Raw genomic sequence first — 6,000 nt, forward strand, 5'->3', positions numbered from 1 at the left:
AGTTTTGGTACAACTGTTGCTCAAAGATTGTTTAAATAATCAGACTGCATCCATCTTTAAGTCAGTGGGCCACACCTTATAGAATAATGTGTTTATCTCTATGGGATACAGACGGTATAGAGATAGGCACTGTGCCTATCTCTATGGGATTTAGATTGCATAGAGTTGAACGGATGGTTATGATGTAACCCAGGTTTCCTGAGGAGATACTTCTCTCCCTCATTAATTCCATTACCTAATCCAGCGCAGCTGGATTAGGTAATGGAATTAGGTCCATTAGGTAATGGCAATTAGGTCACTGTACTCCGTCACGTACTCCTTAGTACACTCCTAAAGTTTGAAGTAGATCCGACCAACGGTTCTCGAGATCCGGGAGGAACACACAAGGAACACACAGAAACACACAGAACACACGCACAGACAGACAGACGCACGCACTGACAGCGACAATCTCATAATCTCCTGGCAATCTCCTGGCGGAGATTACTTGTCCATGTGTTAGTGAAAGTGAAATATCATATAATTAACAAATAAACACTGACTCCAGGTGAGATTTGAACCCTGGTAAAATTACAAATCTGGTTCTTCACCATCTGAGCTAACCATCCTATTATTTGATAGAGCCATACTATGCATCTGTAGAGCCGGAGACTAAGTATTATGTTCTATCCACATACTAATTTCTGTTCAAGTACTTATCGTTTTGAAGATATATTCCACCCAAATACTACCTTCACTCCAAATACTTAGGTATGTTTCAGCCAAATACTACTTCTGTCTAAGTACTTGTGTTTTAAAGCACAGAATATACCTTAAAAACTATAAGTACTTGGACAGAAAGTAGTATTTGGGTGGAATATACCTTCAAAACTATAATACTTGGTCTCCGGCTCTACGGATCCATAGTATGGCTCTACCGACTAAGCTGTGGTAACAGGCTGGTTAACTCAGTTGGTAGAGAACCAAATTTACACCCTTTGGGCCTGAGGGTTCAAATCTCACCTGGAACATGTATTACGTATGATGTTTCACTTTATATTAGGGTACACAAAAAGAGTAACTAATGGACAGGTAATTATTAAGTACTCATAAAATACTCAGTATGATGCACAACTTTACAATAGGGTACACAAAAGATTAACTTTGTACAGGTAATAATTAAGTAATGATTCAGTACTCATAAACTACTGAGTATGATGCACCACTTTACAATAGGGTACACAAAAAGAGTAACTAATGGACAGGTAATAATTAAGTAATGAATAACTAACAATTAACTACTATACTCACAAACTGACCATTGACTAACCATTAACTAATGAATAATTACTCTACTAAGGAACTAACAACTAATCATGAACTAATGATTAACTACTATACTCACAATGTGACCTTAACTAATGATTAACTAATGATTAACTAATATATTCACAAACTGACATTTATTAATCATTAACGAACGATTAACTATTCTACTCATGGAACTGACCGACTAATCAGTAACTAATGATTAACTACTATATTCAGGAGTTGACATTTAGTACCGGTAATCATTAAGTAATGATTAACTACTCTACTCAGGAACTTAGTAAACATTAACTAATGACTACCTACTCATTAACTATGATTAACTAGTGATTGACTACCTACTCATTAACTAACTATTAGTTAATGATTAGTTTACTAGTAACTACTACATTATTTGTGTACGTTGTTGTAAAGTGTTACCCATTCCCAGTGCCTCCATAACTCTGATTTAAATCTAGTTTGTTGAATTGCCAGTGAGTGTAAACTGAAGCTGTGAAGATAACCCAGAGAGAGAGAGAGAGAGAGAGAGAGAGAGAGAGAATCTCCTTGACAGAAGATTGTCTGGTCTGCTCTGTTCTCTGCCAGCCTGCAGCTGTCAGTGAGTTTCCCCTGGCTGTCTGTCACAGGCTGGACGTCTCACTGGCATCTGCACCAGCCTCACTGCTTGTGAACTATTCATCTTTTCACCCCATCTTTGACATGACAGGCACTCATGAAGAAACGTAACTTTAACAATAGGAGTACTTTGGGCAAATAGTTATATGACATTACAAGTTATTGTATTAAAACTGATAATGTCATTCATGCAGAAATTCTCAGAAATTTCATAAGCAGCACAGATGTATTATTTAGGATCACTGAAACATTGTAAGACTGATCAAAGTTCCAATCAAAAATCAATACAGACAACCATTCTAAAAGTCAGACTGCAGCAAACAGGCACCTGGTGAGATGAGAAGTATGCTAGCCAGGTTAATCTCTTAACCCAGAGCTCAGCACTAAGGATTAAGGATAAAATGTGCTAACATTGCATGGTGTGAGAAGCCCTATTTGATATTCTTAAAGCTGTTCAAGCTATGATACAATCAATGGCAATGTCTATGATCGTTTCAAAACGATCCCAGCACTGCATCACAGTGTTTGTTGACAACAAAACAATGATTGATGTTATTTCAGAAGAGATAAGAGTCTAGGCTATTGTAATGCATTCCTCAATGTTTTTAAAGAAAAGGGATTTTCCTTCTTCATTTTCCTTTGAGGTTCACAAAAGCAGAAGTTTGAATGCGGTTTGTGATCAAAGAGGGTCAAAGAAATAATGGAAACAAGATTGGATCCTGGCTACCAGGGAATAAAAACATGTCTATGGAGAGCAGGTGGTTCAAGTAATTGCATTGCATTGTATTACTGTGGATAGACTGTTAAACTATGAAAATGGCTATCTGTATTGAAACACATTTATGTATCAAATACAAAGATGAAAATCAGTTATGACAAAATCACACGTCTTAATCACATTTTCATCATTGTGTAAACCATGCAGCGCAGCATGAGCCTGACTCCACTGACCCCTACACATAATTCTTCATTCAACAGCCTCCATTTTAATCAAAATGGCATGAAATTTCTTCTTTATCACAACACTTTTATATGTCTGGCTATAACAAGTCAAAGTTAGAATCCAATTTAACAATTTTGCATGGCTAAAAACCCCACTAACCCTTTTTTCCTTAAAAGCCAATTAAAATATGCAAAAACACAATCCTTTAATTTTCTCATAAAAATGTAAATGACTCAAAATGGCAAGTTAAAAATCTGAGTAATTATTAAACAATGAAAAATAAATTCTAATTTCTCTATGAAGTTATAAAGCGATAATATGGATAATGCAATGTGCCATAATGAAACAAATATGAAACCAGAATGATGCCTATATTAGGTGAAGAAAAGTAAGCCATGTGTATTGACTAACAACAGTATTGACGATCATGAATTCCATCCATAAGTAACACAATGACAGAATGTATGACTATTTTGGTCATGGGTTTCATACACTTTCTGTCATAAAACATCTCAAAGCAAAAATCTTACCCGATGGGGGACTCTAGGACAAAATCTTATCAAATGGCCAACCCAATGGGGGTCCATGGTCTAATTTGTATCAGTTTAGGAGTCCTTGATGTGAAGAAGTTTGAGAACCATGGGACTACAGTATAAGGCAAATGCTTACATCAGATTTTTGGAGCAATGATTTCAATGCTCTACTACAGTGGTTCTTAAAGTGGGGTCCAACCCATCATAAGAACAGATTACAATGACAGAATGTATGACTATTTTGGCCATGTGTTTCATACACTTTCTGTAATGAAGCATCTAAAAGCAGAAATCTTATCGGGGGGAGTCCGGGACATAATCTTATCAAATGGGGGTTTGATGGTATAATTTGCGTCAGTTTAGGGGTCCTTGATGTGAAAATGTTTGAGAATCACTCGTAGTCCAGGCCAGCCCAGCCCAGTCCACCCCAGCAGTGAGGTAGAAATCCTGGTCATGGACCCAAATGACAAAGATGTGCACTAGAAATAAATATGAAAATGAAAGAGATTTCTTCTTTCCCCTTCTCTTGCTATGGTGTTTTACAGCTGAGACAAGATGGGATGTGAGGTCATCTTGATTACATTGCAACAAAAGGGTTTATTGTCTTTGACTGATTGAGTCCCAGTGTTGTCCTAACCATGAACTGCTCTCCTGTGACACATGAAAACCCCATCCACCTCAAACAACTGCAGACATAAGAGACATTAAGAGCTGAGCTTGACTCTCTCATGGTCCAGCAATAAGAGTATCTCTGTTGGTATCTGTTGTACGTGTGCCAGTCTTGCTACAGTATACATCTTCCTATCCAGGTAAATCTCCTATGCAGGTAAGTCTAGCCATGCTTGCTTCCATGATAGAAAGCCCTTCTCCCTTTCTGAATCAGCCAAAGAAGCCAAGTCATAAATTCTTCAGGGTCCTCCCCATGGTAGAAGAATGATGTCTGGCAGTACCAGAACCTCCCATCACAGGTACAGCTCCAGCTGCCATCCTCCCCTTCAATGAGACCCGAAAGCCCCACAAAGGGGACACTTAAAGGACTTTTCCATGACATTTACATGGACAATTTACATGGGCATTAGCACACTGACACTGTCCCCCCATTATATATCACTTAAAATGACTTTTACTTGACATTTACAATGGACATTATCCTACCCCCCCCCACCCTCCCCCATTATATGTCACTTTAAAGGACTTTTACTTTGCACTTTATCTACTTTACTATATAATCATGAAATGTCTGTCCGTTCTGAGCACATTTATCTCCAAAACACCATCTGCCAAAGCACCTTTCAGGGGTCTGGAATGAATCTGGTGCAAAAGATACAAATAAAAAATAAAAATGAAATATCCGCCCACGTTGGGGAGCTACAGTGGTATTTTATGTTTTTAGGCCTCACAGAAAAAATGTGACATCATCAGCATCCCTGCTTCCCTGCTTCCCACTGAAGATGTCACTCAAGGAATTGTGATGTCATCACAGTGATGTCACTCAAGCTTGCCGAGTTTCCGCCTGTCTGATTTTGGGGGCTACACTCTAAACAGCCAAACCCTGACAGAGACGAGGTCAGCATGCAGCGGGGCAAGCGTCAACTGGAAAACATTGGGCGATGTTAAAGATGATGTCATAACCACTGATGATGTCATGTCCCACAATCATCAAGTGATGTCATAACCACTGATGATGTGGATGACGTGGCATGAGTTGACTGTTTGGTCACAACCCCCCAAAAAAGTGCGCCCATGGCACATTGTCTCCAGAGTCTCCACCATAGAAATCGAGCACACTCAGCGCACGATATTTCTAGTCATTTATCATTCGAGATTGTTTTCTGTTTGCTCCATCTTCTGCTATTGATGTGATTGCTGCGCTGCACTCGCACTAAGTCAAATTCCTTGTTTGTAATATGATTACTCACTATGGCTATTAAAATTAATCTTCAATCTTGATCTTGAATAGCATTTCTACAAAGGAGGGAGTTTAACCAACTACTTAAACTTTGTTGAGTGCACTCACTCCACGCATCACAGGAGTGACTGACCCCAGCAAGAGAACCAGGCTTACCGTTTGATCTGAGTCACGGCAGCGATGTTAGAGGCAACGATCATGCCATGACTAATAAGACATGTAGGCCTATCTCTTCCACGGCCCAAACCCATGAATGTACCGGAAAGATTGAAACAGAGCCGTACAACTATTGAAATCATCACCCTACAAAATTAGCTGAATGATAGTATGTCTTTACCAGGAGTAAGTTTAAAAGACTTAAAGATAAACTATATTTTATTCCTTGCAACCCCTGCCATAGCCATGTGTAATGATGATATGCAGAAAATTACCTTGGAAATGTGTTGAAAAATGTATGTATGTATATCTATCTGTAGTATTTTTATTTGTGTCACACCTATAGACTTCTAGGCATCGTCATTTCCTTATAATTTGACAGTTTCTTTTTACATCCCACCACCCTCCTCTTGTCTGTTTTGCTGATTTAGCAGACTAGTCCTGCCTTAGACCTGACAAGCCCACATATTTGCATTGCCTCTTGACTGATTCGTAAAAGTTTGAGTTTCCACATGGGAGAGACTCTGATTTAAATA

This window comes from Poromitra crassiceps (assembly GCF_964638095.1).
Source record: "Poromitra crassiceps genome assembly, chromosome: 6".
NCBI lineage: Eukaryota > Metazoa > Chordata > Actinopteri > Beryciformes > Melamphaidae > Poromitra > Poromitra crassiceps.